The sequence below is a fragment of the Pseudophryne corroboree genome, chromosome 3, assembly GCF_028390025.1.
Source record: "Pseudophryne corroboree isolate aPseCor3 chromosome 3, aPseCor3.hap2, whole genome shotgun sequence".
Lineage (NCBI taxonomy): Eukaryota > Metazoa > Chordata > Amphibia > Anura > Myobatrachidae > Pseudophryne > Pseudophryne corroboree.
The window spans coordinates 764,274,966-764,301,840 of NC_086446.1; the positions used below are offsets into that span (position 1 = coordinate 764,274,966).

The window sequence follows — 26,875 nt, forward strand, 5'->3', positions numbered from 1 at the left end:
AGGGCTTTCGTGTTTGGCTATGTAGAAGTGACAGATGGCAAGCCCCCTTTAAAAATACTCCCATAATGTGATAGGGGGCTGCTGCAACTAGGCAGACTACCTAAAGATACAGTTCATCTAACCTTTATCTCACACCATGGGGGTGATTCCGAGTTGTTCGCTCGCTCGCTGCCTTTATCAGCATTGCACACGCTAAGCAGCCGCCCTCTGGGAGTGAATCTTAGCTTAGCAGAATTGCGAACGAAAGATTAGCAGAATTGCGAATAGAAATTTCTTAGCAGTTTCTGAGTAGCTCCAGCTCACAAATAGCGATCAGTTCAGTCAGTTTCATTCCTGGTTTGACGTCACACCCACGCCCAGCGTTCGCCCAGCCACTCCCCCGTTTCTCCAGACACTCCCGCGTTTTTCCCTGACACGCCTGCGTTTTTCCGCACACTCCCAGAAAACAGCCAGTTTCCGCCCAGAAACACCCACTTCCTGTCAATCACACTCCGATCACTTCAACGATGAAAAATCTTCGTTCGGACGTGAGTACATCTACTAAGTTTTGTGCTAAAATACTTACCGCATGCGCACTGAGAACCATGCGCATGCACATTTTTGCCTTAATTGCTCCGTTGCGAAAATCGGCAACGAGCGAACAACTCTAAATGACCCCTATGAACGAATCTGCAACACATAGGTGCAGCACTGACTACATACCTACTTATTACAGATGGATCCAGAAAAGGTCCAGGTTATTCTCAATTGGCCACAGCCCACCAGCCTGAAAGCCATACAGAGGTTCCTTGGGTTTCCCAACTATTACCACAAATCCATGTGTGTGTATTCTACAGTGGTCTCTCCTATTACACTGCTCACCAAGAAGTGTGCCAACCTTTCAGTATTTCTCAGGGCACCCATTTCATGATAGTTACATTTACCTCCCCAGGATCCAGGTAAAGAGCATGAGGTCAAATGCATTATTGATTCCATTTTGCAATTTGGCAAATCTTTAATATCTCATTGATTAGATGGGATATGGTGCTGAGGAGAGGGCTTGGGTCAACATTTCCAATGTGCATACTACGGCATTAATCAAGAAATTCCATTTTCAGTTCCCTACCAATCTTCAAGTCAAGTGTCCAATGGTCACTCTTAAGAGGGGGTGGGTAATATCATATGCCAGATCCCTTGGCCCCGTTACCAGATCTGGTCACTTTGCCTCTATCTGCACTCTTGCAGGTAGCCTGAGTCACCCCAGTCACCGAAAAAGTACCTGTAACATTGCTGGCATCCTCCTTCCAGTGGTTCCTGTGATTCCAAACTGTGGTCACCACCATCTTGGAAGGACATCATACTAACTTCCAGCATATCATTATTTAGCAGGCTCCAGCCACATGATCTGCTCAGCCAATCAGCTTCCAAGGCGCCCTATTTAAATCAGCAAGTTATGGCAAATCAAAACATTGGCAGTAGAACTTCTCACCTATTAGTACCTTGGCTCCTGATTCAGTATGTCATTCAGCATTCTATTCCAATTCGTTCCTGCTTTTAAAACCAGGGGGCATATGTAATGGGGTCAGAGTTTGACAGAGGTGCGGGATGCTGGCTGAACTTGGACATTTTTTTTAAAGCGTCAATCATTTACAAGGCATGCTTTTGCCTTGTAAATGATTGCCACTTTAAAAAAGGTCAGAGTTTGGACGGCTTCCTGCACCTTCAGCAAACTCGGATCCTATTACATATGCCCCCGTCTCCCTGCTCCACTGTTCCTACATTTGAAACCTCCACTTGCTTAGTGTTCCAGCATATGGGAAAGTCAGAACACCTGTATCCTGCCGCAGTGTCATTTCCTCAACTAATCTCTCCTGCACAGCTGCTGCTGCTCCTACCATCTGCAGCATGGCAATGTTTCCCACTCTGCTGCACCATGTGTTCCACATGAATAGCAATATCCATTGTCAGGTGTCAAGGTCAAAATACTTTCTGCTGTAATTCTGCTGACCTTTGGCCAGACAGGACTCCTACTACAGCATAGGCCTGCAAACTCGGTCCTCATTACTCCACACAGTGCAGGTTTTACAGGTAACCCAGCAGGTGCACAGGTGTATTAATTACTCACAGACACATTTTAAAAGGTCCACAGGTGGAGTTAATTATTTCACTTGTGATTCTGTGAGGACACCTGCAAAACATGCACTGTGTGGGGGAAATGAGGACCGAGTTTGTAGACCTATGTACTAGAGGGAGTTAAAGGCCAGTGCTTCATGTCGGGGAGAAGGGGAGGTGGAGGGTAGGGTTGGGGGGCTGAGCACCTAGAAACCTACCCCACTGATGAACAAAATTCTTTTTTTCAGAGACAAAGAAACAAACCACTAGCGCAGCTGCTGCTGCTGCAGGGAGGGCTGATCTGCCAAGCTCTCTGCACATTTGAGGTGCTGTGGCTTCCAGTCTCCTCTTTCAGCCTAGGGTGCATCTGTATGAATGTATGTTATGTACAGCATGTGTATTGTGGGTTAGGTATGTACTGTATGTATGTGTGAAATTTATGTGTGTGTATGTGATATATAGTGTGCCATATATAGATATATCAGGGCCGGTTCTTACCCTTGTGGCGCCCTGGGCAAAGTATAGGGGCACGGCTTCAAATGGGGGCATGGTCAGTTACGCCCCCATTTGTGCCCCTGTAGCGCAGATGAAAGAAAAAAAAAAAGAAAAAAAAGTATACTTACTATCCCCGCTCCTGATTCCAGACCGCTGCAGACTTCCTCCGCCGGCGGCGCCGCTCTTCTCCTCTCCTCTCCTCGATCTATGGGAGAGACGTTATTACATCTCTCCCATAGAACAGCATAGACACTAGAGGTCAATTATGACCCCTATTGTCTGTGCCACTATGCTGTGCGGTGCGCAATGACGTCATCGCACCGCACAACAAAGGTCCTCTCCATGAAGGGAAACTAGACGCTATGCGTCTGGTTCCCTTCAAAGCGGGGGGGGCACAGCATGGCACTGCATGGGGCACAGCGGGGCACTGCGGGGGGAACAGTGGCAAATCTTGCCATGGTGCGGCGCCCTCCGGATGGCGGCGCCCCGGGCAGAAGTCCTGCTTGCCCGTGGCAAGATCCGCTACTGATATATATATATATAGCAATCACAAAAAAGGCGGCACTCAGAGGCTGTCAGAAATTCTTGCATTAGTGCAAAAAGTTCCCCTTCTTCAGGATATGTGTAACCACAGCACTACAAACATTTAAATACTTAAGAGAAGTACTTACCCCCCACATCACACCCAATCACCTGGCGTCTCCCCTGGTCACGCAGCCGATCTCACCGCCCGGTGCCGCCGGCCGCGTCTGCTTCCGCCGGAAGTGACGTTGCGGGAGTGTGCCGCGTTACCATGGAGACGCTGGCAATACAAAATAGAAAAACAACATCTGCAAACCTCGTTTAACAAAGATACAGTGCAAATCGGAAACTGGTTTCATCCTAGTGCAAATCTCTATAAAAGTGCTAGCATCAGCTAAAAACATTTAAAAACAGTGTTAATCCACATTGTATATGCAAGTAAAAAGTGTTAATACCACGTAGACATACTGCATACTAATGCTAATAACCAGTGCAGCTCATGTCCGTCCTGGTTCTAAACCGTATCAATAATAAGTGTATAAACAGTCTAATATTGCGACTTCTAAGGAATTTTTATCAGGCACTAATCCCTCACCATATGCTAACCTAATCATCCACTGGTCTCACTAATGCAGGCTCATTAATCAAAACAGATATACTGGTCAGCTACATCCAAAATTCCATCCATATAACTCGTCCTAGCCTGTCCGTTCTGTGAAACCATTGGGGTGAATTCAATCCTCGACTCACTGACTACCACACCACAGTCCACGAACCCCTCGCTACTAGGGAAAATTAAAGGAAATTAATGAGCCCCAAATTTTCATTCAGTGGATACTGGGAGTGCCGGGACAGCAAGGTACGATATATATATATATTAGAGATGAGCGGGTTCGGTTTTACTCAGATTTACTCGGTTCTCAAAACGGCATTTTATTGGCTCACGGATGTCACGTGTTTTGAATAGCCAATAAGATGCCGTTTTGAGAACCGAGTAAAACCGAACCCGCTCATCTCAAAGACACTGCTCAATAAAAAAAGAGGGAACACTAAAATAACACATCCTAGATCTGAAAGAATGAAATATTCTTATTAAATACTTTGTTCTTTACATAGTTGAATGTACTGACAAAAAAAGCACACAAAAATTATCAATGGAAATCAAATGTATTAACCCATGGAGGTCTGGATTTGGAGTCACACTCAAAATGAAAGTGGAAAAACACACTACAGGCTGATCCAACTTTGATGTAATGTCCTTGACACAAGTCAAAATGAGGCTCAGTAGTGTGTGTGGCCTCTACGTGCCTGTATGACCTCCCTACAATGCCTGGGCATGCTCCTGATGAGGTGGCAGATGGTCTCCTGAGAGATCTCCTCCCAGACCTGAACTAAAGCATCCGCCAACTCCTGGACAGTCTGTGGTGCAATGTGGCGTTGGTGGATGGAGCGAGACATGATGTCCCAGATGTGCTTAATTGGATTCAGGTCTGGGGAACGGGCGGGCCAGTCCATAGCATCAATGCCTTTGTCTTGCAGGAACTGCTGACACACTCCAGCCACATGAGGTCTAGCATTGTCTTGCCTTAGGAGGAACCCAGGGGCCAACCGCACCAGCATATGGTCTCACAAGGGGTCTGAGGATCTCATCTCGGTACCTAATGGCAGTCAGGCTACCTCTGGCAAGCACATGGAGGGCTGTGCGGCCCCCCAAAGAAATGCCACCCCACACCATTACTGACCCACTGCCAAACCGATCATGCTGGAGGATGTTACAGGCAGCAGAACGTTCTCCTTGGCGTCTCCAGACTCTGTCATGTCTGTCACATGTGCTCAGTGAGAACCTGCTTTCATCTGTGAAGAGCACAGGGTGCCAGTGGCGAATTTGCCAATCTTGGTGTTCTCTGGCAAATGCCAAACGTCCTGCACGGTGTTGGGCTGTAAGCACAACCCGTACCTGTGGATGTGGAGCCCTTATACCACCCCCATGGAGTCTGTTTCTGATCATTTGAGTAGACACATGCACATTTGTGGCTTGCTGGAGGTCATTTTGCAGGGCTCTGGCAGTGCTCCTCCTGTTCCTCCTTGCACAAAGGCGGAAGTAGCGGTCCTGCAGCTGGGTTGTTGCCCTCTTACGGCCTCCTCCACATCTCCTGATGTACTGGCCTGTCTCCTGATAGAGCCTCCATGCTCTGGATACTACGTTGACAGATACAGCAAACCTTCTTGCCACAGCTCGCATTGATGTGCCATCCTGGATGAGCTGCACTACCTGAACCACTTGTGTGGGTTGTAGACTCCGTCTCATGCTACCACTAGAGTGAAAGCACCGCCAGCTTTCAAAAGTGACCAAGACATCAGCCAGAAAGCATAGGAGCTGAGAAGTGGTCTGTGGTCACCACCTGCAGAACAACTCCTTTATTGGGGGTGTCTGGCTAATTACCTATAATTTCCACCTGTTGTCTATTCCATTTGCACAACAGCATGTGAAATTGATGGTCAATCAGTGTTGCTTCCTAAGTGAACAGTTTGATTGACTTGGAGTTACATTGTGTTGTTTAAGTGTTCCCTTTATTTTTTTGAGCAGTGTATATATGTACTGTAGATGATTCATCGCGCCTTACAGGCGCTCTTCGCACCGTCGGAAGGCGCTACTCCCCTGTAACCCCTGAACGTCCTTTGGCTGGGCAATATTTGTATGATATGGAGTATTACCTTAAAGCCTAATGTTGTTAGGTTACATAATGCACGACGAAAGGGTGTCCGATGTTGAAAGGGGTGTAGCCCCTTGCTCACGAAGTCCTGCATATTAGCGCGTGGTATGAGTAAATACGGTAGCATACGTATTCGCATGGAAAAGCGACAAAAACATATCTGATATTTAATCCACATAGTACATAATTTAAACATAGCTGACACGCACCACACCAGCAAGTTACATTTGCTTCCAAGGTATAACAGAGGGATTCAACTTTACAGGATATGAGGGGACATAATTAGGTTAGGAGGTGGTGTTTGGTATCCAGCTGTACAGTATTTCAAGTGCAATATTCCGATTGCAGTTTGCAGAAAGTAGCACGCTCCTGCGCATAGATATGCTCAGGAGTACAATATTAATATTACAATGTATATACTGTACTCGATATTCGGCGGGAACCCAGTGGAGAACGTCTGCAAGTGCACCTGGACCAGGCATTGCCCACCTATTCAAACCAACCTATGACCCCTCCTGTACTGTAAATGACCAGCCCTTTGACCTATGGATGAAGAGATTATAGTTTCCTTTGTTTCATGCTTTGGACCATTGTATAAAAGCCAAGCCTCCTGGCCGGTCTCAGTCTAATTCTCTGAAGGTCATCTTTCCAGATTGACTGAGGACCGGAACCGGGTGGCGCAGGCGAACAAACGTATGTATCCATTGGTTGTAGCTTCTTCTCTTGTGTTATTGTTTTACTGTTGTACCCCCTTTTAAGTAAACATTTGTTGCTGCGTTGGACCACAACATTACATATACAATTGGTGTCGCATTCTTTTCCTGTTAGGGGTTATAAAGTGTATTCCGCTGCACGTTTAGCTACTTTGTGCTTACAGTGTGACGGCGTGCTTACGCAACGTGTATGCATTTCTTAGGGGTTTACACACACACGCTTAGCGGTCGCAGCGGCCTGAACATTTGTGTATTTAAGGTATTGCTTTTTTCCCTGAAAGTTAATTGAACTTAACAATTGGGGGCTCTGTCCGGGTCATCACATACTTGCAGACTTTGAGCTATCAACAAAAGGTGGAGACGCATCTTTTAAAAAAAAAAAATATTTTATTGACCAGTGAAGAGGTAACAAGACAAAATAAGATCAACATGCATTGTATACAAGTAGTAGTAAAGACATACAATAACAGTAATTGTACTCCGTGTAAGCCCTAAACAATGTCAGGATTGAACAGTAGCGGAAATAAACAAATATCAGAACAGCAAGAGATAAAACTGAAATATTGAAACAGCACAGAGTCTTGAGATCAAAAGGGGGCTGCGGAATTAAAAGTTTCTAGTATGTACCATTTAGTATCTTTAAAACATATCCATAGAGCCTCCTTTGTAACCGGGGGGAGAGTCTGGACATAGGGTAGCCAAATATGGAAGTATTTTTCAGTCAGTTTGTCTTTCTGTAAAGCAGTATTGGTCCAGGCCAGATGGAATAAATGAGAGATCTTGGGTGTAATAGTGAAATAGGGATAGGGTCAGTAGAGATCCATTGGGAAAGGATCATCTTTTTGGCGGCAGCCACCAGTTTAATTAATAAAATACGTTGTCCTTTGGACAGTCTATTAGTAGAGTGTTTCGGGAATATAACCTAGAATGCCCACGTTTTAGTAATAGTAAATTGTAACTGTAGGTCTGTCATGATGTATGATTGGAGTGCCTGCCAAAATGTTCGTACCTTAGGACAATCCCACAGTGTACAAGATCTGCTTCTGGAGCAGTGCTCTTGAAACAGTGAGATGAGGGGGCAGCTCCGATAAGATATCGTAGCTTTGGGGGTGACATATGCTCTATGTAGGATTTTCTGGTGCATTTCTGAGTATGAAACTGAGCCTAATGTTTTATCTAGATAGGCATTAGCCTTCAGAATCAGTTTCATAGTGAGGTCTGGGAATTCCAGTTTCCATTTCAGGAGACCTACTGAGCCAGATTCCACGTTTAGTAAGGTGCGGGAGTGTGTGTATATGAGTGCCGTGGGAAAATTACTATATGGGGTGAGTCGTAATGTTTTGTCTAGGGCATGGGAGGTATCCTGCATAGATAGCAAAGATGTGACCTTCTGTAGATAGCTGCATGCTTGAAGAAAGGGGAAGAATGGGATTTGTAAAGATGGGAAACGTGCCATAATTTGGGAATGTGTAAGTAAGGCCAAAGTCTCAGCATGTAGAAAATGATGGATATATTTTAGACCTCCGTCATACCAATTCTGAAATATGAGAGAGGTAGTGTGAAGTTTAAAGTCTGGGTTACCCCATAGAGGTAGAAACAGTGATATGTGTCGTGATAATTTTAGCTGCGAGCGAATCTATCGCCAGGCAGCACAGGTAGAGGAAATGAGTATGTTGTCTTTTACACAGTGTGGCATGGAGGTGGAGGTGGTGTGTAACAGGGACACCAAAGTCTGAGAGGGTGTAAAAGATTGTTCCAGGTGTGTGTTGGCATATATACCTTGACAGCCATTCCAGTCCAAAGCGATCCTGTAATGGCTGCCAAGGCATAGGAATGAAGGCATGGTAAATTTAAGCCACCAAGGGAATGAGGTTGGCGCAATTTAAATAATGAGAATCTAGGGTGCTTACTCGCCCAAATAAATTTAGACAGTGCTTTGTCCAATTAGGCTAGCATGTGTTTGGGTGGAATCAACGGGAGCATCTGTAATACGTATAGGAAATGGAGACGCATCTTAAGTAACCTTGCATTGTCTTTAAAACCACCTTGTGTTGTTAGACCACGTCTGTTCTGTATAGTCTTAGAGGTGCTGGTGTAACCCGAGGGACAAACAGGAAAAAAGCCATTTATAATGTGTGTAATTTTTGTCGCGAAAGCGTACACAAAGTGCACCAATACTTTGCATACATTCTCACATATGGGAAGTGATTCAGAGTTGTATGCTCGCTAGCTGCTTTTAGCAGCATTGCACATGCTAAGCTGCCACCCTCTGGGAGTGTATCTTAGCTTAGCAGAATAGCGAATGAAAGATTAGCAGAATTGCGAATAGAAATTTCTTAGCAGTTTGAGTAGCTCGAGACTTACTCACAAATAGCGATCAGTTCAGTCAGTTTCGTTCCTGGTTTGACGTCACACACATACCCAGCGTTTGGCCAGCCACTCCCCCGTTTCTCCAGACACTCCCGCGTTTTTCCCTGCTGTTTTTTGGCCCTGAGGACAGGGGCTTACCCCGAAACATGGTGGCCATCCTGGTCTAATAAAAATGACCTACTCATCTGCTTCCAGTCTGTACGAGTGCCGCCTTCATTTCATGATATATACAGTGACCTAGCGTCACCAGGGGGGCACCACAGCACTTTTCTCCTCTTAAGGTACACGCGAGTGCCGGGCTCATTGTTGTTCACATATATATATATATTTATTAAATAGCAGAAAGAAGGCAGCAGCACTCCATCAAGATGAATGGTCAAACGTGTATGGTCACATTGTTACTTATTTGATTTAATACATGTTTGACCATTCATCTTGACGGAGTGCCGCTGCCTTCTTTCTACTATTTACTGCATTATCTGTTGCGGAGGGCACCCGGATTTACAACGTTTTAGTGGGAGTGCCGGGCATTTCTGTACTGTGTGTGTATATATATTTATATATATATATATATACACACACCATCGATGGCCGGCACTCGGGAAGCCTCCCTGGGCTTACTGGCTCAGGTGCCATCCTTTGAGATTTCCATCTCTATGTATAGACCCATCAGAATAAGGAGGCACTCAGAGACTTTCCATCACAGCAAAAACTTTTTAGTGAAAGTACTGCAGTTTAAGACATGATCAACGTTTCGGGGCCCGGAGCCCCTTCTTCAGGATACCACATAGTGACAAAAACCAACATTTATAAGGTGCACTCACCCCTCCGCGAAGTCCCCCTCAGGTTGCCGCCGCCCCCGTGTCCCGGGCCCGGCGTCCGTCTCCACGAGCGGGATACTTCCGCCGGAAGTGACGTCCCGGGTCCCGCCCACGTTGCCGCGGCAACCCTATAAACAAAACAGAAGAACAAAAACTGGATAAGAGGAAGCCGGTCTGTGCGGCAACATGCTGAGCCTGCTATAAAGTGCGTTGTGTTAAATATGCATAAAATGGTATCATATTAAAGTGCTGGTGCCTAGCTCATAAATACCAGAGCTCCTTAAAAAAAAAAAAAAAAACTCCTTAACACACACCTCGCTCCGGGAGGCGTCAGTGACAGTCTTATAGTGTCACAACAGGGAGACCTTGCCAGGTCATCCGTGTGAATAAAAGCAAAAATATTAATGTAAAATATGGCCTATAAGTGAAAAATGTGCCACCACAAACGTTGAAAAAATTCTGAATAATACAGTGTCAATGAAAAACTATATAAAAAAATATGTGAAGAAAAACTATAGGCAAATTATAGCAAAAAAGGGGGGGCTAACGTCATCTTCCTCATAGCAACCATATCGCCTCTCACAGATCGCTCCCTCTCCCCATATATACCCAGCAACATAGTGACATACATTAAAAAATACAGTCCATAAATACAAATCAACATCTGACATGTATACATTAAAACTTAAAAACAAGGAGAGTACATATAAACTCCACATAGTTGTTAGTAGCAATTAAGAAAAAACGAGGGCAAGAGAGACAGAGCATCTTAACAGGCCTCCAAGGGCTCTCTAACATAAATGATGGCCTAACAATACCTATGACACCAATAGCCGGTATACTAACAAACGGGCGAAGGCACTGTGGCCTATCATCACCACAGACCCGGAACTCAAGACATTAAAAAACACACAAATTATGCCAAGTTATAAAAGGGGAAGGAATATTAAAGATATGCTGGTTAAAACTGATCTCAGCAAGTTTAAAAAACCAGTTCCCCAACATTTCTTGAGTAGACCCAATGGATGCTACAGGTGCATTGGCTGCACGACGTGCAGCTATATGTCTGTAGGGTCCAGCATTTTACATCCTCACTCGGCTAAGAAGTATACCATCAACTGGCCCCTGTCGTGCAATTCAAAGTTTGTAATTTATGTCATCATGTGCCCTTGTGGCCTGTATTACGTGGGCAAGACGGAATGTCCCTTTAAAATCAGGATGGCCCAGCATAGACAGGCCATCAGGGCGGCATTGACTTCAGGTCAGAGTGAACAACCGGTGGCACGGCATTTTGCCAACCTTAAGCATGGGATGGCAACTTTGAAATACCGTATTATTGATCAGATACCGGAGTCCATTAGGGGTGGCAACAGGGCATTGAAATTACTCCAGTTGGAATCCCGATGGATTTTTAGACTCGACACCATCAGGCCCAGGGGACTTAATGAATCTCTGGGGCTTAGCAATTGCTTATAAGAAGGTTCGGTTCCCACACAATAGGTCTACGTACCATTACGGTGGATAGATACAGCTAGGTACCTGGGGCTCCTCATAGGGGAAAATATATATATACATACCTCTTCGCTACATGGGAGTGACATTTTTCTGTTAGGCCATCATTTATGTTAGAGAGCCCTTGGAGGCCTGTTAAGATGCTCTGTCTCTCTTGCCCTCGTTTTTTCTTAATTGCTACTAACAACTATGTGGAGTTTATATGTACTCTCCTTGTTTTTAAGTTTTAATGTATACATGTCAGATGTTGATTTGTATTTATGGACTGTATTTTTTAATGTATGTCACTATGTTGCTGGGTATATATGGGGAGAGGGAGCGATCTGTGAGAGGCGATATGGTTGCTATGAGGAAGATGACGTTAGCCCCCCCTTTTTTGCTATAATTTGCCTATAGTTTTTCTTCACATATTTTTTTATATAGTTTTTCATTGACACTGTATTATTCAGAATTTTTTCAACGTTTGTGGTGGCACATTTTTCACTTATAGGCCATATTTTACATTAATATTTTTGCTTTTATTCACACGGATGACCTGGCAAGGTCTCCCTGTTGTGACACTATAAGACTGTCACTGACGCCTCCCGGAGCGAGGTGTGTGTTAAGGAGTTTTTTTTTTTTTTTTTTTTTTTTTTTTTTTAAGGAGCTCTGGTATTTATGAGCTAGGCACCAGCACTTTAATATGATACCATTTTATGCATATTTAACACAACGCACTTTATAGCAGGCTCAGCATGTTGCCGCACAGACCGGCTTCCTCTTATCCAGTTTTTGTTCTTCTGTTTTGTTTATAGGGTTGCCGCGGCAACGTGGGCGGGACCCGGGACGTCACTTCCGGCGGAAGTATCCCGCTCGTGGAGACGGACGCCGGGCCCGGGACACGGGGGCGGCGGCAACCTGAGGGGGACTTCGCGGAGGGGTGAGTGCACCTTATAAATGTTGGTTTTTGTCACTATGTGGTATCCTGAAGAAGGGGCTCCGGGCCCCGAAACGTTGATCATGTCTTAAACTGCAGTACTTTCACTAAAAAGTTTTTGCTGTGATGGAAAGTCTCTGAGTGCCTCCTTATTCTGATGGGTCTATACATAGAGATGGAAATCTCAAAGGATGGCACCTGAGCCAGTAAGCCCAGGGAGGCTTCCCGAGTGCCGGCCATCGATGGTGTGGATATTTGCTGCTGGGCTCCTGTCTGCAAAGGGGTAAGCAGAGGCAAGGCACCGGACATTATTTTTTACTGTGCACTTTGAACTTCCTCAGGAACTCTTGTTGTCTTTGTGTTCACCGTCTTACACTATTTTGCACGGTGTATGCACAGCACTTTGACATATGTGGTTGGACCTGTGGGAACAGGCTTGTAGCAACCTTAAATGGCCACTTCACAAGGAAGGGGCGATGAGACGACTTCTTTTTTGTTACAGTGTGATACTCTGGATACCCTCAGTTTCTCTGATTTGGAGGCTGAGGGCATTTTGCATAAGGAATCTGCCTTTGAAGACACGGGGGTCACGACCAACGAGGATGCCTTTAAAGAATTATTTAAATTGAAAAAGAGGGCCGTGGATTTCCTGTACCATAGTCGTACGCTGTCGGACTACCACCGGGCTAAACAGATCCCCAGGGGGTTCCGCATCCATAATGCCCCTACCATTGGGAGATTCAATATCAACTTTTGTAAACGTTGGATAGCGGTGCTAAATAAATGCTCGATGGACCTCCTCTTGCTGGTCATTGAGGAGACCACACGTGAACATAAGGCTACGTTGGAAAAGATCAATGCCTATGAATCAGAACACCATGACCTTTTGGCAGTAGAAACAGTGAAAATGTCTACCTTGACCGAGCAAGTGGAGAAATACCGCACTGACTTGCTTAAATTCAAACGAGAAAAATTATTAAAGGTGCAGCAGGATTATGTTCAACACCGGGTGTACCCGTGGCTGGGCAATACGAACAACAGCGGGTCCATGAACAGGGTACCCAGATACCGACGCAGAACACCGATGACACGCAGTGGAACTACATCAGCCAGCGACTCGGACGACCAGACGAGGCCGGGAAGACGAGGACCGGCTCACATGACCCCTTTAGGGGTAAAGACTCGGGCTATTCCAACTGCCCGAGAGGTAGACCTACCAGACGAGGTGGGCAAACAAGAAGGCAGGCGAAGAGGTCGCCCCCCGAGGGCAAAGAAGACCTGATTTTCAACCTCTCCACAAGCGTGTTATCCCCTGCCGAGGTAAGCGTACTGGAAAAAGGTTTGACGTTTGTCCCGACCAATAAACCCAATAGGTTTCAATGGAAACTAGACTCTTTCAGACTGCACCGCACTTTGAAATTAAAAGAACATTTCTCGAAAGACGCTGCTTTGCCGGAACTTAGTGATGTACCTGCTAGAGTGTTGAAATTGGGTCCTCCTTCTAAATTTGATCCCATATCCAATAACCCCTCAGTGAAGACCTTTAGCAGATTGCTGGAGGCAGCAGGTATGGGCCCTGGTCCCCCTGTGTACAGCAATCTGTCTAAAGATGAAAGTGTGGCCTTAAAGGCGCTGAGCAAGAGGCAGGATATCATCATAAGAGGGGCGGATAAAGGGGGCTCCATAGTTATCCTTGATACTAAAGATTATGTGGCCGAATGCCAACGACTGCTGGGTGATTTGAATACATATTGTCCTCAGGATAGAGACCCGTCAGGGATTTATGTGAAGGAATTAACTGGCATTTTGAATAGAGCCTGTGAGCAAGGTATGATATCCAAAGGTTTGGTGCAGAAATTATTGAATCCGTGTCCGGTTGTACCGGTCTTTTATACACTTCCTAAGATACACAAGCATGCACAGAGACCCCCTGGAAGACCGATTGTGTCAGCCAGGGGTTCGCTGTGTGAACCATTGGCTATTTTTCTTGATGCTTATTTACAACCGTGTATCCAACAAACCTTCACACATCTTAAAGATTCTAACACGCTGTTGGTGAAATTGTTACACATTGAACAGGTACCTCCGAATTTGCTAATGGCTACCATAGACGTCACTAGCCTCTACACATGTATCCCGCACATAGGGGGCCTACAGGCTGTGAGGAGGCTTATCACAGGGAATGTGGCATATAAGGGCCCCGACGTGGATCTGTTCATTGAACTGCTGGAGTTTACCCTTACGCACAACTATTTTCTGTTTGAGGACAAGTTCTTCAGACAGACGACTGGTTGTGCGATGGGGTCGGCAGTGGCTCCGGCCTTTGCTAACACTTTTATGTGGGAGACAGAAAAGGGGCTTTTTTACGAAAACGTAGAGGTTTCCAAGCATATTTTTTTGTACTACCGTTACATAGACGACTTGCTCATCTTCTGGACAGGGGATGAACAGTCTCTATGCGACATTGTAGCGAAGCACAATAGCTCAGTGAGTACCATCAAACTTACCATGAAATGTAGCCACTCCCATGTGGATTTTTTGGATATCTCTATCCGTATCAGCGGGGGGAGGATCATTACGGATTTATTCTCCAAACCCACGGATAGGAATATGTTATTGAGGTACAATAGCTTTCATCCCACCCCAACTATACAGGGTTTGCCGTACTCCCAATTTCTGCGGGTCTGCAGGATTACAAATACTGCAACAGACCTGGAGATACAACTAGATAAAATGGAAAAGAAGTTTGTGGAGAGGGGGTACCCTATGTCCCTATTAAGACAGGCCAGGAGTAAAGCATGTGCACAAAATAGAGTGGATCTACTGACCCAAACTAAGGTTAACAAGAAACAAAATAAATTACCGTGGGTCAATACCTATGACACCAATAGCCGGTATACTAACAAACGGGCGAAGGCACTGTGGCCTATCATCACCACAGACCCGGAACTCAAGACATTAAAAAACACACAAATTATGCCAAGTTATAAAAGGGGAAGGAATATTAAAGATATGCTGGTTAAAACTGATCTCAGCAAGTTTAAAAAACCAGTTCCCCAACATTTCTTGAGTAGACCCAATGGATGCTACAGGTGCATTGGCTGCACGACGTGCAGCTATATGTCTGTAGGGTCCAGCATTTTACATCCTCACTCGGCTAAGAAGTATACCATCAACTGGCCCCTGTCGTGCAATTCAAAGTTTGTAATTTATGTCATCATGTGCCCTTGTGGCCTGTATTACGTGGGCAAGACGGAATGTCCCTTTAAAATCAGGATGGCCCAGCATAGACAGGCCATCAGGGCGGCATTGACTTCAGGTCAGAGTGAACAACCGGTGGCACGGCATTTTGCCAACCTTAAGCATGGGATGGCAACTTTGAAATACCGTATTATTGATCAGATACCGGAGTCCATTAGGGGTGGCAACAGGGCATTGAAATTACTCCAGTTGGAATCCCGATGGATTTTTAGACTCGACACCATCAGGCCCAGGGGACTTAATGAATCTCTGGGGCTTAGCAATTGCTTATAAGAAGGTTCGGTTCCCACACAATAGGTCTACGTACCATTACGGTGGATAGATACAGCTAGGTACCTGGGGCTCCTCATAGGGGAAAATATATATATACATACCTCTTCGCTACATGGGAGTGACATTTTTCTGTTAGGCCATCATTTATGTTAGAGAGCCCTTGGAGGCCTGTTAAGATGCTCTGTCTCTCTTGCCCTCGTTTTTTCTTAATTGCTACTAACAACTATGTGGAGTTTATATGTACTCTCCTTGTTTTTAAGTTTTAATGTATACATGTCAGATGTTGATTTGTATTTATGGACTGTATTTTTTAATGTATGTCACTATGTTGCTGGGTATATATGGGGAGAGGGAGCGATCTGTGAGAGGCGATATGGTTGCTATGAGGAAGATGACGTTAGCCCCCCCTTTTTTGCTATAATTTGCCTATAGTTTTTCTTCACATATTTTTTTATATAGTTTTTCATTGACACTGTATTATTCAGAATTTTTTCAACGTTTGTGGTGGCACATTTTTCACTTATAGGCCATATTTTACATTAATATTTTTGCTTTTATTCACACGGATGACCTGGCAAGGTCTCCCTGTTGTGACACTATAAGACTGTCACTGACGCCTCCCGGAGCGAGGTGTGTGTTAAGGATTTTTTTTTTTTTTTTTTTTTTTAAGGAGCTCTGGTATTTATGAGCTAGGCACCAGCACTTTAATATGATACCATTTTATGCATATTTAACACAACGCACTTTATAGCAGGCTCAGCATGTTGCCGCACAGACCGGCTTCCTCTTATCCAGTTTTTGTTCTTCTGTTTTGTTTATAGGGTTGCCGCGGCAACGTGGGCGGGACCCGGGACGTCACTTCCGGCGGAAGTATCCCGCTCGTGGAGACGGACGCCGGGCCCGGGACACGGGGGCGGCGGCAACCTGAGGGGGACTTCGCGGAGGGGTGAGTGCACCTTATAAATGTTGGTTTTTGTCACTATGTGGTATCCTGAAGAAGGGGCTCCGGGCCCCGAAACGTTGATCATGTCTTAAACTGCAGTACTTTCACTAAAAAGTTTTTGCTGTGATGGAAAGTCTCTGAGTGCCTCCTTATTCTGATGGGTCTATATATATATATATATATATATATTTGAAATAGTGTGTTAAGGGAGAAATTGTAAAACATGAAACGCAGTTCCAGCCTAAATGTTTAGGTATACACTCAACAGAGGTTTGCCCGTGTGGGTGACTTCCGGCGAGCGAACGGAACAATTGTGTGTTGTCTTAGTGAGCAGTAGTAGTTTTATTGCTCACATTTATCGAGATAGTGTGGTTTATTGAGTTGCGAACGCACTTTGTACACATGGTACGGTACGAGAGGAAAAGTGTACAGGAGCGCGCACATGGTGCAGGGATGCGCACGGTCGCGTGAAGTTGCGAGTGCAAGTTATAACCGCACAATAGCAGTTCAATTTAAGGTAGGATAGAAGACATTTATAGAATAGCACATAACTATCCGATTTTTAAAGCAGATTATTATAGTACATTGTTTAAACTGTACTACCTCTGGGATAGGCTACCAATCAAAGGGAGTGATATTTTTCTGTACAGAAAAACATTGTGTATTTGTGTGGGCTGAAAGTAGGAGTGGACGTATTGAACCTCGTAAAACCGGATCCCGTGGACAGAACGTCTGAGCTAGAAGGGGCTCAGCGGCAAGAAAGGGTTGCAACCTTGCTCATCTAAAGAAGTTAGGCACGTACTAAAAACGTGTTGTAGCAGCGTAACCGATTATTATTTGTGAAGTATTGAAGTTTAAGGTTTTTGTGTTACACTCCGGCTGAGGAGCGCAGCTTAAAATCGACTCCCCTGATCGTATGGCATATAGATAACTAGTATCTATAGGCCGTGCGATTGGACCGCACGTCCGTGTGTTATACGCAGCACAACGTGATACTATTTGCGTTATTTTGCGCAGGTGTGTCATATGCGCTTTGTAAAGCATATGCAGACGTGATTGTGTAAACAAGGGTTTTTTCACTGATGTTCTTCAGGAAATCTCCCTGGTAGACATTCACTGGGAATTGTGATCGATGGTATGTTTCTCACCCAATAAAAATCCCAGTGCAAAGATACTGAAACAGAATTTTTTGCTGGCAATCTCAGGAAAATAATCCAACAGAACCTCCACCGAAAGAAATTACAGTGCTGAAGGTTCTGACAGCAGTCCGAAGGTTGGGTACATCGCGATCCCACTATTGACAGTGGGTCGTAGTACACGCCAGCAGGGACTGGGGTGAGTGAAAACACTTAATAGGAACTTTCACCGTCTGCTTGCATTGTGTATTTGTTGTTTGTGATAAAAAGGCCCACAATGGGAGCCAAGTGCACAAGCGAGAGGCGTTCAGCGTAGAGATGAGCGGGTTCGGTTCCTCTGAATCCGAACCCGCCCGAACTTCAGGTTTTTTACACGGGTCCGAGCAGGCTCGGATCTTCCCGCCTTGCTCGGCTAACCCGAGCGCGCCCGAACGTCATCATCACGCTGTCAGATTCTCGCGAGGCTCGGATTCTATCGCGAGACTCGGATTCTATATAAGGAGCCGCGCGTCGCCGCCATTTTCACACGTGCATTGAGAGTCATAGGGAGAGGACGTGGCTGGCGTCCTCTCCGTTTAGAGAAGAGAGAGACACAGTATTTTGGGGAGCATTGTTAGGAGGAGTACTACTATACTGTATACTACTATACTACTTGCTGAAGTGATATTTATATTTTATAGATTAGATAGTGTGACTGTAAGTGTATTATCTGACTTGTGGGGGAGACACTGGCAGTGGGGAGCAGTTAGAGTCTGAGAGCAGGACTCAGGAGTACATATAACGTACAGTGCACACTTTTGCTGCCAGAGTCAGTGCCACACTGCCATTGTTGTGACCACACTGACCACCAGTATAATAATATATTTTGTGATTGTCTGCTTAGGCCTCGGAGTACTAGTTGCAAGTTGCAACGTGACCTGACCACCAGTTTAATAATCAATCACCACCAGTTTAATATATATATATATATATATATATAATTGTATATAATATATATATATATATAATATTGTATACCACCTACCCGTGTTTTTTTTTTTTTCATTCTTCTTTATACATACTACTATAGTAGCTTACTGTAGCAGTCTGCGGTGCTGTGCTGACCTGACAGTGTCCAGCAGGTCCGTCATCAGTCATTACATAATAAATATATATAGTACCTGTCCGGCTGCAGTACTAGTGATATTATATTGATTTCATCTCATTATCAATAATTTATCATCCAGTCTAGACTCTATATTAGCAGCAGACACAGTACGTTAGTCCACGGCTGTAGCTACCTCTGTGTCGGCACTCGGCAGTCCATCCATAATTGTATACCACCTACCCGTGGTTTTTTTTTTTCTTTCTTCTTTGTACATACTACTATAGTATAGTAGCTTACTGTAGCAGTCTGCGGTGCTGCTGAGCTGACAGTGTCCAGCAGGTCCGTCATCAGTCATCATTACCTAATAAATATATTATCTACCTGTCCGGCTGCAGTACTAGTGATATTATATATACATACATATATATATTGATTTCATCTCATTATCAATCATCCAGTCTATATTAGCAGCAGACACAGTACGTTAGTCCACGGCTGTAGCTACCTCTGTGTCGGCACTCGGCAGTCCATCCATAATTGTATACCACCTACCCGTGGTTTTTTTTTTTTCTTTCTTCTTTGTACATACTACTACAGGTTGAGTATCCCTTATCCAAAATGCTTGGGACCAGAGGTATTTTGGATATGGGATTTTTCCGTAGTTTGGAATAATTGCATACCATAATGAGATATCATGGTGATGGGACCTAAATCTAAGCACAGAATGCATTTATGTTTCATATACACCTTATATACACAGCCTGAAGGTAATTTTAGCCAATATTTTTTATAACTTTGTGCATTAAACAAAGTGTGTCTACATTCACACAATTCATTTATGTTTCATATACACCTTATACACACAGCCTGGAGGTCATTTAATACAATATTTTTAATAACTTTGAGTATTAAACAAAGTTTGTGTACACTGAGCCATCAAAAAACAAAGGTTTCACTATCTCAGTCTCACTCAAAAAAGTCCGTATTTCGGAATATTCCGTATTTCGGAATATTTGGATATGGGATACTCAACCTGTATAGTATAGTAGCTTACTGTAGCAGTCTGCGGTGCTGCTGAGCTGACAGTGTCCAGCAGGTCCGTCATCAGTCATCATTACCTAATAAATATATTATCTACCTGTCCGGCTGCAGTACTAGTGATATTATATATACATACATATATATATTGATTTCATCTCATTATCAATCATCCAGTCTATATTAGCAGCAGACACAGTACGTTAGTCCACGGCTGTAGCTACCTCTGTGTCGGCACTCGGCAGTCCATCCATAATTGTATACCACCTACCCGTGGTTTTTTTCTTTTTCTTTCTTCTTTGTACATACTACTATAGTATAGTAGCTTACTGTAGCAGTCTGCGGTGCTGCTGAGCTGACAGTGTCCAGCAGGTCCGTCATCAGTCATCATTACCTAATAAATATATAATCTACCTGTCCGGCTGCAGTACTAGTGATATTATATATACATACATATATATATTGATTTCATCTCATTATCAATCATCCAGTCTATATTAGCAGCAGACACAGTACGTTAGTCCACGGCAGTAGCTACCTCTGTGTCGGCACTCGGCAGTCCATCCATAATTGTATACCACCTACCCGTGGTTTTTTTTTTTCTTTCTTCTTTGTACATACTACTATAGTATAGTAGCTTACTGTAGCAGTCTGCGGTGCTGCTGAGCTGACAGTGTCCAGCAGGTCCGTCATCAGTCATCATTATCTAATAAATATATTATCTACCTGTCCGGCTGCAGTACTAGTGATATTATATATACATACATATATATATATTGATTTCATCTCATTATCATCCAGTCTATATTAGCAGCAGACACAGTACGGTAGTCCACGGCTGTAGCTACCTCTGTGTCGGCACTCGGCAGTCCATCCATAAGTATACTAGTATCCATCCATCTCCATTGTTTACCTGAGGTGCCTTTTAGTTGTGCCTATTAAAATATGGAGAACAAAAATGTTGAGGTTCCAAAATTAGGGAAAGATCAAGATCCACTTCCACCTCGTGCTGAAGCTGCTGCCACTAGTCATGGCCGAGACGATGAAATGCCAGCAATGTCGTCTGCCAAGGCCGATGCCCAATGTCATAGTACAGAGCATGTCAAATCCAAAACACCAAATATCAGTAAAAACAGGACTCCAAAACCTAAAATAAAATTGTCGGAGGAGAAGCGTAAACTTGCCAATATGCCATTTACCACACGGAGTGGCAAGGAACGGCTGAGGCCCTGGCCTATGTTCATGGCTAGTGGTTCAGCTTCACATGAGGATGGAAGCACTCAGCCTCTCGCTAGAAAACTGAAAAGACTCAAGCTGGCAAAAGCACCGCAAAGAACTGTGCGTTCTTCGAAATCCCAAATCCACAAGGAGAGTCCAATTGTGTCGGTTGCGATGCCTGACCTTCCCAACACTGGACGTGAAGAGCATGCGCCTTCCACCATTTGCACGCCCCCTGCAAGTGCTGGAAGGAGCACCCGCAGTCCAGTTCCTGATAGTCAGATTGAAGATGTCAGTGTTGAAGTACACCAGGATGAGGAGGATATGGGTGTTGCTGGCGCTGGGGAGGAAATTGACCAGGAGGATTCTGATGGTGAGGTGGTTTGTTTAAGTCAGGCAGCCGGGGAGACACCTGTTGTCCGTGGGAGGAATATGGCCGTTGACATGCCTGGTGAAAATACCAAAAAAATCAGCTCTTCAGTGTGGAGGTATTTCAACAGAAAAGCGGACAACAGGTGTCAAGCCGTGTGTTGCCTTTGTCAAGCTGTAATAAGTAGGGGTAAGGACGTTAACCACCTCGGAACATCCTCCCTTATACGTCACCTGCAGCGCATTCATAATAAGTCAGTGACAAGTTCAAAAACTTTGGGTGACAGCGGAAGCAGTCCACTGACCAGTAAATCCCTTCCTCTTGTAACCAAGCTCACGCAAACCACCCCACCAACTCCCTCAGTGTCAATTTCCTCCTTCCCCAGGAATGCCAATAGTCCTGCAGGCCATGTCACTGGCAATTCTGACGATTCCTCTCCTGCCTGGGATTCCTCCGATGCATCCTTGCGTGTAACGCCTACTGCTGCTGGCGCTGCTGTTGTTGCTGCTGGGAGTCGATGGTCATCCCAGAGGGGAAGTCGGAAGACCACTTGTACTACTTCCAGTAAGCAATTGACTGTCCAACAGTCCTTTGCGAGGAAGATGAAATATCACAGCAGTCATCCTGCTGCAAAGCAGATAACTGAGGCCTTGACAACTATGTTGGTGTTAGACGTGCGTCCAGTATCCGCCGTTAGTTCACAGGGAACTACACAATTTCTTGAGGTAGTGTGCCCCCGTTACCAAATACCATCTAGGTTCCACTTCTCTAGGCAGGCGATACCGAAAATGTACACAGACCTCAGAAAAAGACTCACCAGTGTCCTAAAAAATGCAGCTGTACCCAATGTCCACTTAACCACGGACATGTGGACAAGTGGAGCAGGGCAGGGTCAGGACTATATGACTGTGACAGCCCACTGGGTAGATGTATGGACTCCCACCACAAGAACGGCAGCGGCGGCACCAGTAGCAGCATCTCGCAAACGCCAACTCTTTCCTAGGCAGGCTACGCTTTGTATCACCGGTTTCCAGAATACGCACACAGCTGAAAACCTCTTACGGCAACTGAGGAAGATCATCGCGGAATGGCTTACCCCAATTGGACTCTCCTGTGGATTTGTGACATCGGACAACGCCAGCAATATTGTGTGTGCATTAAATATGGGCAAATTCCAGCACGTCCCATGTTTTGCACATACCTTGAATTTGGTGGTGCAGAATTTTTAAAAAAACGACAGGGGCGTGCAAGAGATGCTGTCGGTGGCCAGAAGAATTGCGGGACACTTTCGGCGTACAGGCACCACGTACAGAAGACTGGAGCACCACCAAAAACTACTGAACCTGCCCTGCCATCATCTGAAGCAAGAAGTGGTAACGAGGTGGAATTCAACCCTCTATATGCTTCAGAGGTTGAAGGAGCAGCAAAAGGCCATTCAAGCCTATACAATTGAGCACGCTATAGGAGGTGGAATGCACCTGTCTCAAGCACAGTGGAGAATGATTTCAACGTTGTGCAAGGTTCTGATGCCCTTTGAACTTGCCACACGTGAAGTCAGTTCAGACACTGCCAGCCTGAGTCAGGTCATTCCCCTCATCAGGCTTTTGCAGAAGAAGCTGGAGACATTGAAGGAGGAGCTAACACGGAGCGATTCCGCTAGGCATGTGGGACTTGTGGATGGAGCCCTTAATTCGCTTAACAAGGATTCACGGGTGGTCAATCTGTTGAAATCAGAGCACTACATTTTGGCCACCGTGCTCGATCCTAGATTTAAAGCCTACCTTGGATCTCTCTTTCCGGCAGACACAAGTCTGCTGGGGTTGAAAGACCTGCTGGTGAGAAAATTGTCAAGTCAAGCGGAACGCGACCTGTCAACATCTCCTCCTTCACATTCTCCCGCAACTGGGGGTGCGAGGAAAAGGCTCAGAATTCCGAGCCCACCCGCTGGCGGTGATGCAGGGCAGTCTGGAGCGACTGCTGATGCTGACATCTGGTCCGGACTGAAGGACCTGACAACGATTACGGACATGTCATCTACTGTCTACTGCATATGATTCTCTCACCATTGAAAGAATGGTGGAGGATTATATGAGTGACCGCATCCAAGTAGGCACGTCACACAGTCCATACTTATACTGGCAGGAAAAAGAGGCAATTTGGAGGCCCTTGCACAAACTGGCTTTATTCTACCTAAGTTGCCCTCCCACAAGTGTGTACTCCGAAAGAGTGTTTAGTGCCGCCGCTCACCTTGTCAGCAATCGGCGTACGAGGTTACATCCAGAAAATGTGGAGAAGATGATGTTCATTAAAATGAATTATAATCAATTCCTCCGTGGAGACATTGACCAGCAGCAATTGCCTCCACAAAGTACACAGGGAGCTGAGATGGTGGATTCCAGTGGGAACGAATTGATAATCTGTGAGGAGGGGGATGTACACGGTGATATATCGGAGGATGATGATGAGGTGGACATCTTGCCTCTGTAGAGCCAGTTTGTGCAAGGAGAGATTAATTGCTTCTTTTTTGGTGGGGGTCCAAACCAACCCGTCATTTCAGTCACAGTCGTGTGGCAGACCCTGTCACTGAAATGATGGGTTGGTTAAAGTGTGCATGTCCTGTTTATACAACATAAGGGTGGGTGGGAGGGCCCAAGGACAATTCCATCTTGCACCTCTTTTTTCTTTAATTTTTCTTTGCGTCATGTGCTGTTTGGGGAGGGTTTTTTGGAAGGGCCATCCTGCGTGACACTGCAGTGCCACTCCTAGATGGGCCCGGTGTTTGTGTCGGCCACTAGGGTTGCTTATCTTACTCACACAGCTACCTCATTGCGCCTCTTTTTTTCTTTGCGTCATGTGCTGTTTGGGGAGGGTTTTTTGGAAGGGCCATCCTGCCTGACACTGCAGTGCCACTCCTAGATGGGCCCGGTGTTTGTGTCGGCCACTAGGGTCGCTTATCTTACTCACACAGCTACCTCCTTGCGCCTCTTTTTTTCTTTGCGTCATGTGCTGTTTGGGGAGGGTTTTTTGGAAGGGCCATCCTGCGTGACACTGCAGTGCCACTCCTAGATGGGCCCGGTGTTTGTGTCGGCCACTAGGGTCGCTTATCTTACTCACACAGCTACCTCATTGCGCCTCTTTTTTTCTTTGCGTCATGTGCTGTTTGGGGAGGGTTTTTTGGAAGGGCCATCCTGCGTGACACTGCAGTGCCACTCCTAGATGGGCCCGGTGTTTGTGTCGGCCACTAGGGTCGCTTATCTTACTCACACAGCTACCTCATTGCGCCTCTTTTTTTCTTTGCGTCATGTGCTGTTTGGGGAGGGTTTTTTGGAAGGGCCATCCTGCGTGACACTGCAGTGCCACTCCTAGATGGGCCCGGTGTTTGTGTCGGCCACTAGGGTCGCTTATCTTACTCACACAGCTACCTCATTGCGCCTCTTTTTTTCTTTGCGTCATGTGCTGTTTGGGGAGGGTTTTTTGGAAGGGCCATCCTGCGTGACACTGCAGTGCCACTCCTAGATGGGCCCGGTGTTTGTGTCGGCCACTAGGGTCGCTTATCTTACTCACACAGCTACCTCATTGCGCCTCTTTTTTTCTTTGCGTCATGTGCTGTTTGGGGAGGGTTTTTTGGAAGGGCCATCCTGCGTGACACTGCAGTGCCACTCCTAGATGGGCCCGGTGTTTGTGTCGGCCACTAGGGTCACTTAGCTTAGTCATCCAGCGACCTAGGTGCAAATTTTAGGACTAAAAATAATATTGTGAGGTGTGAGGTATTCAGAATAGACTGAAAATGAGTGGAAATTATGGTTTTTGAGGTTAATAATACTTTGGGATCAAAATGACCCCAAATTCTATGATTTAAGCTGTTTTTTAGTGTTTTTAAAAAAAAACACCCGAATCCAAAACACACCCGAATCCGACAAAAAAAATTCGGTGAGGTTTTGCCAAAACGCGGTCGAACCCAAAACACGGCCGCGGAACCGAACCCAAAACCAAAACACAAAACCCGAAAAATTTCAAGTGCACATCTCTAGTTCAGCGGCCAAGGTTCAGGCTGGAGGAGATAAAGGGCCAAAAGGGTCCGCAAGGTTAGTAATGTGTGGTAAGTATGGTCTACACGTAGAGGCTTTTTGTGATGAATGGAGATGTATGACTGCGGGGGATAAGGCATCATTTCCTAGGATGGGTAGTTTTAAACCAGAGGTACTGCAGAATGTAAGGAATAGAATATGTCTAATTGGGTCTAAGGAACAAAGCATCAGACATAACGGCTGTTTAAATCTGTGGCAACAAGAGGAAGATGTGCAAAGGGAGCTGGCTCGCACAACCCGTTCCAAACCTGACAGGAATGTGATTGAGAGCACACCATCACCGACACGGGTGTGGTATAGCGGTTCGACTCAATTTTTCCCGACAAAGATTAGTCCGACAGTGATTGTCAGACAATTTAGTTTTACCGTCAAACTATGGTTCGACATTAATCATACCTCGACATAGATAACTTAGACAATGAAAGTAAACAGACCTCTCGAAGATCGACAGCGTGTATGCAGACATTAAAAAAGCCCGACAATTATCAATTAGATACGTATTACACAGACACTGTTGAAGACCGACAAAGCATATATAGACATTTTAAAGTATGACAGGACATAAGTCAGATAAGCTCAAGACCGACAAACAAAAGTCCGACAAAACATATGTAGACATTTTAAAATTCGACAGGACATAAGTCAGGTAAGCTCAAGACCGACAAACATTCATTATCAAAAAATAATATTACACATAACTGAGACTTGTAGTTCTCCTAACCACCCCTGTACACTCAGTCACGGCGTCGCCACCATACCTGGACGCAACGCTCTCAATAGCTATTGCGGGTGGACGGGACTCATAGCGTCTCGTCTTGGACGGCCCCCGCGTCTGAGGTTAGACGGCATGGTGCCGTTGCTGGGGTGACGATGGAGGCGTCCAGGACAGGGCGCCCAGACATCGTGGGGGGGGGGGGATGGAAGAGGGGTGACTGAGGGGATGGGGTGCTTTGCGGGGAAGGGTGGGGGTGTGTGGGGTTTGGCCTTGCACTCATGACTTTGGCCTGTATGGTTTGGGCTTGGTAGCTGTAAGGCTGACAGGTGTGGCTGGGACCTGTAGTTCCACGGATGAGGGTAGCGCCGTGGGCTGTTGGGGTGACCACCGTCCACCCGCCTAACCTATTTGGAGCTGAGGGTACAGGTGTGTACGCGGCGACATGTATGTAGGAGGGTAGTCTTGGGGAAATGAAAGTCTCAGAAGTCTGATATTGATATATTGGCCCCTGTCCTAATAATCTGTCTGTGTTTTGCGTGCCGGTATTATTTGATTCTTTTTATATGTATGTATTGTCCAGGTATATGATGTC

General features: G+C 45.5%; 1 long non-coding RNA gene across 2 annotated transcripts in view; it reads right to left on the reverse strand.

Annotated features, from left to right (window-relative positions):
• The window catches only part of LOC135056804 (uncharacterized), a 202,369-nt gene that overhangs the window by 126,972 nt on the left and 48,522 nt on the right, over positions 1-26,875 (reverse strand). The window contains exon 3 of one of the 2 annotated variants that reach the window (XR_010244076.1): positions 9,730-9,854. The exons of the other annotated variant lie outside the window; for it this stretch is intronic. This is a non-coding gene — a long non-coding RNA (uncharacterized LOC135056804). The remainder of the gene's footprint in view (positions 1-9,729; positions 9,855-26,875) is intronic. 2 annotated transcript variants of the gene reach the window in all.